Source organism: Plectropomus leopardus, chromosome 17 (genome assembly GCF_008729295.1).
Source record: "Plectropomus leopardus isolate mb chromosome 17, YSFRI_Pleo_2.0, whole genome shotgun sequence".
NCBI lineage: Eukaryota > Metazoa > Chordata > Actinopteri > Perciformes > Serranidae > Plectropomus > Plectropomus leopardus.
The window spans coordinates 30,817,835-30,826,648 of NC_056479.1; positions in this window are offsets into that span (position 1 = coordinate 30,817,835).

The following is an 8,814-nucleotide window of genomic DNA, read 5'->3' on the forward strand; positions in this document are numbered from 1 at the left end:
TGCCATATGTGTGTATGGAGAGAAAGGAAAGAGCGACTCCTCTCCTCTCTGATCTCTAACTTGGTTAAAGTGGACATAATTAACACTGATTGTCGTTTTTAAGACTGACGGTGAAGACGAGCAGCTGAATGTGTGTAATTAACCCTCAAACTCCCAGAGGCAAAGTGCCATGGAGCTACAGCAAAGTCCTGCTTTCCCTAAATTATGTTTCGGGACCCATATTGGGTTTAAAAATCTGAAAATCTGGCCGGGAGGGAAGTTTTAAGTTGGTGAGATCATGCACATCCACGCCAAATTGAATCACGTGGGCTTAAAAGAGTTTTTTCCAGATGTTGAATTAGAGTTGCCTTCGTTTCGGTGCAGATGTGCTCTGAAGCCTCGCTGAGGGAGAGAGGAAGTGTCTTCACTGGTCACACTTTCAGAGATTTCCTTGTATACTTGTAATCATGTAAGCCTGAGTTGATCATTGATCAATAAAACTGTTGTACACGTCGAGAGTCTGATTTATTTAAACAGTTAAACGTGTTTCAGTCACAGGTATCACCAGAGACCGCAAACACCAACATAAGCTGCGTTTTTGTCCGCCTGTTTTTATGCACATTTTTCAATTTGTGCATGAAAATAAGCCGAGTGGAATCAACAAAAATTTTTAAAAAAATCTTGAAATATCTCAGAAAGATGGAGAAGATGGAGTAATATATTTTAGTTAAAAAACTGAAAAAAAACAACAAAACAAAACTTCAAAACAAAAAACAACTTCAAAACAAATATATATATATATATATATATATATATATATAATTTCACTTTTTTGTGCATTGGTTTGGCAAACAACTCCCAATATTCACCAAATAGTGAAAAGATAAGTGCCTAAATTACTTTTTCTTTTGTCGTTTTCTTGAAAAAAAAATCGTGCTGCATTTGTATGGAAACCAGATTTTCGACCGTGGTTACGTTGCGTTAGGTTTATAAAGTAGTGATGAAGTTCATGAGACGCCGTTGAAACCTTTCAGTTCACTTTTTGTTTATTAACCCATTTGTTCCCATAACTGAAATTTTGAATTTTGGCTTTTTTTTTAGCTCCCCTGAGCACAAATCTGGAGGAAATTCAAAATCTGTTAAATTTCTTGAGTTTTTTATATCATTATGCATTTAGACTTTGGACACATGGCACTACAGTTCTTCTCTATATGTCATATATATATGTCATTATATTTTAGGAAAAATCCGTAGTGCCATCGTGTGTCCGGAGACTAAACATCCCGTACTCGATCGTTTCTTTGATCTGGAAGCATCGATCTCTGAGATTCATCGATGATATTTTCTCTTCACTCAGACAAGAGAACATTTCAGTATTTCAGAGTACTCACACCAAGAAAAGAAAAAACGTCACTCGTTGTTTATATTTCTGTTTAAGAATGTCACAAAATGAAAATGCGATCATTATCTTTTAGAGTAATCGCATTATAAACTTTGCGAGATGAAGACAATAACGACTTTATTTAAGTTACTCTGCGTCCTTCTGCTGACCACTAACTAAATACGTCCATTTAAGTACTACACAGAAGTCCAAATGTGAGGTACTTTTACTTTACTAGAGCAGTATTTTGTCAAGCATCTTAATCAACTTCAGATGGAAGTATTGTACTTTTTACTCTACTACAGCTATTTAACCCTTTGAAACCCGGAGCTTTCTTGTGTTGCTTTCAGATGCCTTTCACAAGTTTTTAACCCTTTCAGATCAAGCAAATGTGTGTGATTTGTTAAAAAAATAAGCAACTTGGCAAGAAATGTTCCACATATTGTGAGATATTGGCAGGTTTGGGAAATGAGCTGTGGGAAAATGCTTAGGGAAAACGAAAAAGCCAAGGAGAAATTATCAGAATTACAAATTTAAAATGATGTTACAAAATTCAAATAATTTCTTCTTTTTCCACTTCCCACAGTATATTTCCCTGTTCTTTTTGTATTTATTTATTTTTATTTATTTTTTTACTAACTTTTTGTTGTTGTACTTTTTAATAATGTCTTGCTAATTTTTGGGTCTTTTCTTATTTGCTTGTCTTTTCTCGCTGCCTTCTTCCAATGTTTTTGACAGAAATCAAGTTCTTCATAATTACTGTGGTATCAATGTTGTCATTGATCTCTCTGCAAACAAAATGATACTTTTCTTTTAACCCTTTGCAGCCTAAACAAATTGGTTGGGTTTCTTTGGACAAAGGCAATAAGCAACTTCCTTTAAAATTAGCTAAGAGAGAGAATTATTCGTTATTAATTATTATGACCTCGAGAAAAGCTATTTTTCAGGTAATTTTATTGGAACTTTTTACTAGTGTTTGCTAATATTGGGGTGTTTTTTTTAAGTTACTCATTGCATTTTGTTCATTTAAAAAAATCATCTAAATCAGGTTTCAGATGGAGCAGCAAGAACACGTCCGAAACTCTAACCAGACAAATGAAGTGAAAACACTCGAGTGAGAGTAACAAGGCTCAAAAAGGTGTTGTTTAAAAATGCAGATTTAAATTGTGCACAGCAGTCGTGTGCTGCCCCCTAAAGGACGACCTCAAAAACAAAGTTCACGTCACAAAAAGAGACGCTGAGGACGGAGCAGTTTGTATAGAACATTTATTTATTCAGAGCAGATGGCCATAAGATGCAGTCACTGCAAGCACACCACTGTCCACTCACACACACACACACACACACACACACACACACACTCAGGTTTCACACTCAAAAGCAGAGAGCAACACATAACACACACTCACGCACACTCACACACACACACACACTCGGCCTCTCTCAAGCATTCACACACAGTCACTGCAGAGCAGAGGCGACACTGGGCCGGTGTCTGTTCAGAGAAGCACAGGCGGAAAACCAAATAAAAACAGCTTTTCTTTTCAGAGAGAAACTCAACACTACTTTTGCTCCACAACATATTTGACCATCTGTGTTTTTTTGTTTTTGTTTTTTCTTCACCGCTGTGGCCTGACCCCGATCCCCACACGCCCAAACACTTCAGATTAATGCCGACCACGTGAGAGATGACCAAAATGAGACCCGCGGAGGGAGGAGAAAACGCAAAGTGCCGCTTTGACACGACAGGGTCGAGTTTAGGAAGAGATGGAGGCGCGTCTGTGTGGTTGAAGTAAGGGAAAGAGTTGACCTTTGACCTCTGTGCAGCCTTTGATCAGGGGAAGTGGTTGTAGATTTAGGTGCCACAAAATAGATTCAAAAATCGTACTTTTTGCTTGGAAATTTCACGTAAGCCTCAGTTTGGAAAAGTCAGCCAGATGTGAGAAAATTCAATTATGCACCTAAATTTTTTACACATCTATCAACAACTGACTCAACTGTCATAACTCATATTTTACTTATTAGCCCATTTGTGCCAAAACACTTTATTTCGGATTTTAGTGGGAAAAAAATATCAAATTTATTCTGATTCGCTTAAAATCTTGAAATTCGGTCCGAACATACTTTGGTTAAGTATCTATCAGTACGGCTTTGAAATTTTTAGATCATATGAAAAATCACACTTTTATTAATAGTTATTAATTAATAGCTTTTAAAGGAAAAAAAATGCCACATTAATTGTGATTAACTAAAACTCCTGAAATTCAGTACGGACGTGTTTTGGTTACGTGTCCAACAGTACGACTTTAAAACTTTTAGATCTAATAAAAAAATTACACTTTGACGCCACTTTCACACTTGTAAAACACAAAGTTGCCAACACTGTGTTTATGAAATGTTTAACATATGAGATTGATAGTTTTTGTAAGCATTTGTGTGCATATTTTTCAATATTCACCTTTTTTGATAATTGTAGATGTAAACTGTAAAATACCCAGTTGTGCTCCTTGTGGTTTTCTAAGACGCAGCCATTTACTTTTTACACTACATTTAGGCCCAGCCCCATTTCTTATTTGTCAGGTAATTTTTTATGCGGCAATTGGACTTTTTTTTTTCTTTTTTAGCTTTGTGTGCCACTGAGCAACTTTCATGGGACTGAACGCCTGAAACAGCAGTAGTCCCGTGTTCAAAGACTAAAGAAAACACTTAAACCAGAAGAAATCCAAAATTCCACTTGTGGGCACAAATTTACATTTAAACGAATACTTAAACTGCACAACGACCATTTGCATATCGATACTTCCACTGCGTCGCCTCAAATTCGTGAAGACTTTATTTTTTCTCGCATGCCTCCACAGTGAACAACAAATCCAAAAATTCAACAAACTATACCCATAGATGTATTTACAGTCTCTCTCAAAACTCTTTCAGAATAATCCAGTTATGCAGTCATATGCTCACGACTTCACAAACGCGTGCATTTTTGCCAAAACGTTCCCATACACGGCTCAGTAACGTGCACACGACTAAAGACTCGAACTGTGCGTGCACGAAATGTTTGCTCATTCCTGCACGCATTCAAACACAGTGTGAGAAGTGGCCAAAATGTAGCTTTCTTATTAGAATATATTAGTTTGTAACTGTTTGATCAGATGGAGAGGAAAAAATGTGTTATTGGTTTTGAAAGATGTCACTGTGGTTTTCTGGGTTTTGTCTAAATCTGGTGATTTCGTGTTCAAATATCTCGTGTTGTTGGTTGCGGTGGCGATGGGGGCTGCGTGCTTTGTTTTGATGTCATATCAACTAACAAAGCAAACCGGAACAAGAGCGAGGCCCTCGCGTGTTGAACGTACTCATCTACTGTATTGTAGTCAGACCAAAATCACAAAGCAAGGCACATGTTTGAAAGAAAAAAGAAAAACATTGCATTTAAAATGATAGAAAAATAATCAAACAGAACAACAAGAATTGCTTGTATAATACACATCGCCACACCTGGACACATGTAGGCAGAGGAAAACAAAATTAAAACACTTCCTGGTTAATATCCCGACATGGTATCCTACAATGATTGATCAGCTCGGACCGCTGAAGCACGGAGAAGCAAACGGACTCAACACTCAGATTAGATCTGTTTACTTTGAAAAATAGTTCAGGATGACACACACATCATAAATACACTTCTTCTTTTTTTTTTTTGCAAATATCCATATATATAATCTCTATGTGATCATAATTTAAATACCACAACTATTCTCTGAATTCTTACTCACTTATAGAAGCATTGTGGCCGGCTGCTGTGAAACCTGGTTTTTCTTAATGAATTTGGGTGCAAATGGAAAATCATTTTTTTATGTATTGCATCATGTTTGAGGAAATTAAAGGGGCACTCCAACGATTTTACACACAAAGATCGGTTTCTGAGAGCAGCTCAGCTTGTGAAAACATCTGTAAAATAGCCTTTATGGCTTTGCAGGAGTCTGAAAAAAATAACCTCGATAATGTCAGAGTGGCTTTTATTTCATAACAGAGCTGGCTTTACAAACTTTATCAGACAGGAAGGGTTTCATGAAAAAGCAGGGCTGCACTGTTAACGTTTTTGAATGACGCTTTTAATGTCTATCATCATATTTTATTTTATTATTTTTAAAAAGTTGAATCTTATCTCAATTTTGTTAAGGTGATTCATGTAGTTTTATAAGTTAGTGTTGGCGATGTTAGCTGTTGATATTTAGTCAGATTTAGGTTGTGACTGCAGGTGAATTAAATTCAGCGTGAGGACGTCTAGTTACAGTGATAACAGTGATAACAGTGATAACTAATGATGCTAATGAAGGTTTGTGGGTTAAGAGTGAGTCATTAAGTGTGTCAAGCTTTGAAGACAATTTTACATAGTTGCCAATTTTGAATTAAATCATCATGTGATGCTAAGAGCCAAAAGCACTTTTTCCAAAAACTTACAAAATAGTGTAAATCATTTTTTGAGCGTCAAAACCCTGCAAAATGACTCATGAGTCTCACAGTGCGCCTGCTCTGTTGGCCCCATAATGTGCGTTTTTCTGGCTTCATGTGCCACTGAGTAAATGGGGCCCCGACTTGAATGCTGTATCCAGCTCTCTTTATACAGCTGTGGTCACGACGCCGCTAGTTAGCTCCCTCTAGACCTAGTTAGCTCAGCTCTAGTTAGCTCCCGCCAGATCTAGTTAGCGCAGATCTAGTTAGCTCAGATCTAGTTGGCTCAGATCTAGTTGGCTCCCGTCAGATCTGTCCAGTGTGGAAATACTAAGTTCAAATGTTGAATTAGAATCCAAATTTCCACGTTATGAATGAAGTTTCACACTATTTAGCCCTATGTCGTGCCCTACTGAGTTGCATTATGGGAAGTGTAGGATCCAGTGCTTTTAGAGGTTGATGCTCTTTATGGATGTGCTGAATCACTGGAGCGCCCCTTTAAATGTGAAACAAACCATCCAGCTTCACAGATCTCTGCTGCCGCTCGCACTTTTTTTTTTAAATCCAATGTCATGGCATCACATTGTGTCGTAACCATGGAGACGCCGATGAGGATGGTGAAGGTGATGATGTAGATTGTCCTGGCAACACGGGGTGGGTGGCTAGGAGCGTGTGTGACGAGAGAGCTAGAGATGGAAAGAGGACGGTTGTCCACTGAGGTGTCAGGAAGGACGAGTTGTAATCTGCTTTTTATTTCCAGCTGAGAAGAAATCGGGGATTTTGGAAAGTTATGGATCTTAATATCTATGTGTGATTACAGCGTCCTAAAAGAAGGGAACTTCGGTATCTTTCAACCTGAGCCCTAATTTCTCATGTTTCTGTGTCTAAGTGACTAGCAGGAACATTTTTCGTATATCCACTACAGAGCGAGACGGCAACGACTTGTGACATTTGGCACAACTTACGTCCACCGAAAATGTTTGTTTTTCTCACTGACAGGCTCAGATTGTTATTTCGTTTATCTAATATCGATAGGACATTGACAGGAGAGAGTAACTTTTCCAGATTTGAAAAGTTGTACGTCACACATTTCAGTGCCTCGACTGTTTGAATTTGCGTCCGGCTGGCTCCGCTCAGTGCACCAGGCTCACAACAGTCAGACTGTCAAAGTTGGCGGCGGCGATTAAATATGAATCAAGATTCTGTTACTGCATCGACTCCTTTCAGAAATGTGTTATTTAGTTGTTTATGTAGTTTTTCTGTTAAGCTGTAGTTTGAGAAAGTTTGTGACCTAGCCGCTATTTTTTTCCTGCTGGAAAACAGACTAAGCACAGTGCTAACTTGCGTGGGTCGCTCAGCACTATGGCGCTATTTTCTCCGCTGTGATTGGTTGAAAGTCTATCCAATTGTATTAATAACGTCTCCTCAGGGCTGGGCCTTTTTAGCAGCCGACTGCATTATAATGTGCATTCTGCATCACTTGAGTCAGTCAGTATCCCAGTGAGCTCCATGCAGAGAGAGAAACCAGAGACGCTGTGACTGAGCCGACCAGCAGGGGGCAGGATATCAGCTGTCTGTGCATGGAAAGACAAATTTCAAACTGATGTTAAAAATTAACTCATCAAGACTAAACTCTGAGAATCTGCAGACTTCAGACAGCAGAGATGTTGATCTTTAGTTTTTACAAAGATTGATTTGATCCATAAGTGAAAAACTGATGTTTAAAGACGTTTTCGAGGGCAGAATTCAAAATGCTGTCAGATAAAATTCTGAAATGTTACACGTAATCTACCATGACAGCAAATTTGTATCATGTTTATCATGTTTTTTCATTGACCTTAAAGATATATTTAGCAAGAATTTGCAAGTTTATGTTTACAGCTGCGTTTACAGTCAAACATTTTGACGCGCTGTTGGCTCAGTTTTTGATAAATCTAAAATCTGTGTGGATGGTTTGTGTGGGACAGTCTGAAGGCGCCTTGTGTCGATTAAGAATAAAATGTTTAAGGAGAAAGTCTGAATTAGTTTTACAGTTTCTGGTTGACGTCATAATTTCTACCACAGTGAAGCGTACAAGAGTTCTTCACATTTTAGAGTCTGTTGCAAAGCTGCAGCACCTTTGAATGATTTGTTCTGAATTTTCAAATGTTTGAAATGTAGACGGTCGCTGTAGCGCCACCATCAGGACTGTTGGCTTATGTTTGCAGCTGAGGAAGTTTGTCATGGGACTGGACAGATGTGCAAAGTTAATGTTTTTATGCATGAGAAGTTGGATTTCCTCGAGAATAATAAAATACTGCCCGGCCTCTGATGAACATGAGATTATTCCCAGTGAGGGTCGAAAAAAAGGGTTCAGGTTGAAATATAGCGAAGTTTGTTTTTAAGGTATCAGAAGAGAAAACGTTGCATCAATCATCTCTATTTAAAAGTTTCTGAAATTGAATTCATGTTCTATTCAGTCACCGACTTTCACTCAAAAGCTAATTCAGTTTTTTGAGAGCGGGAACATCGAAGTTTTGTAGCTCTCTTGATTTTTTCGGAGATAGCAGCAGGTATCGGTAATGATGTGAAACTGTCGGGGGGCAGTCTGAGTTCGCATCTCTGTCTCTGTCGACACGTGACTCTGACCTTTGACCCACCCTCCTGAAAACTGCAAAACTCCACCAAAATCTCACAAGTTGATCTTACTTAAAATAATCTTGAAAAACCGATTGCCTCGAAAAAGTAAGGTTAATTGAACTATAAATATCTAACATCTTTTTTTTCTTTAGATTTTTTTGGGGCATTTTTTTTTTTATTGATAAGACGGTGGAGGGGAGCTTGTGAGGTTGTGAAGAAAATACAAATTTGATTGACTATTTTTGCAGCCAGCAGAATACAGAAATATAACTCAGTAAACTTAACTGAACTTTGAAAGACTGATTTAATTAAATTTGTCATTTAAAAGTTGCAACATCTCAACAAAATTAAGTAAATATAACTTTATTTAATGTAAACATAAA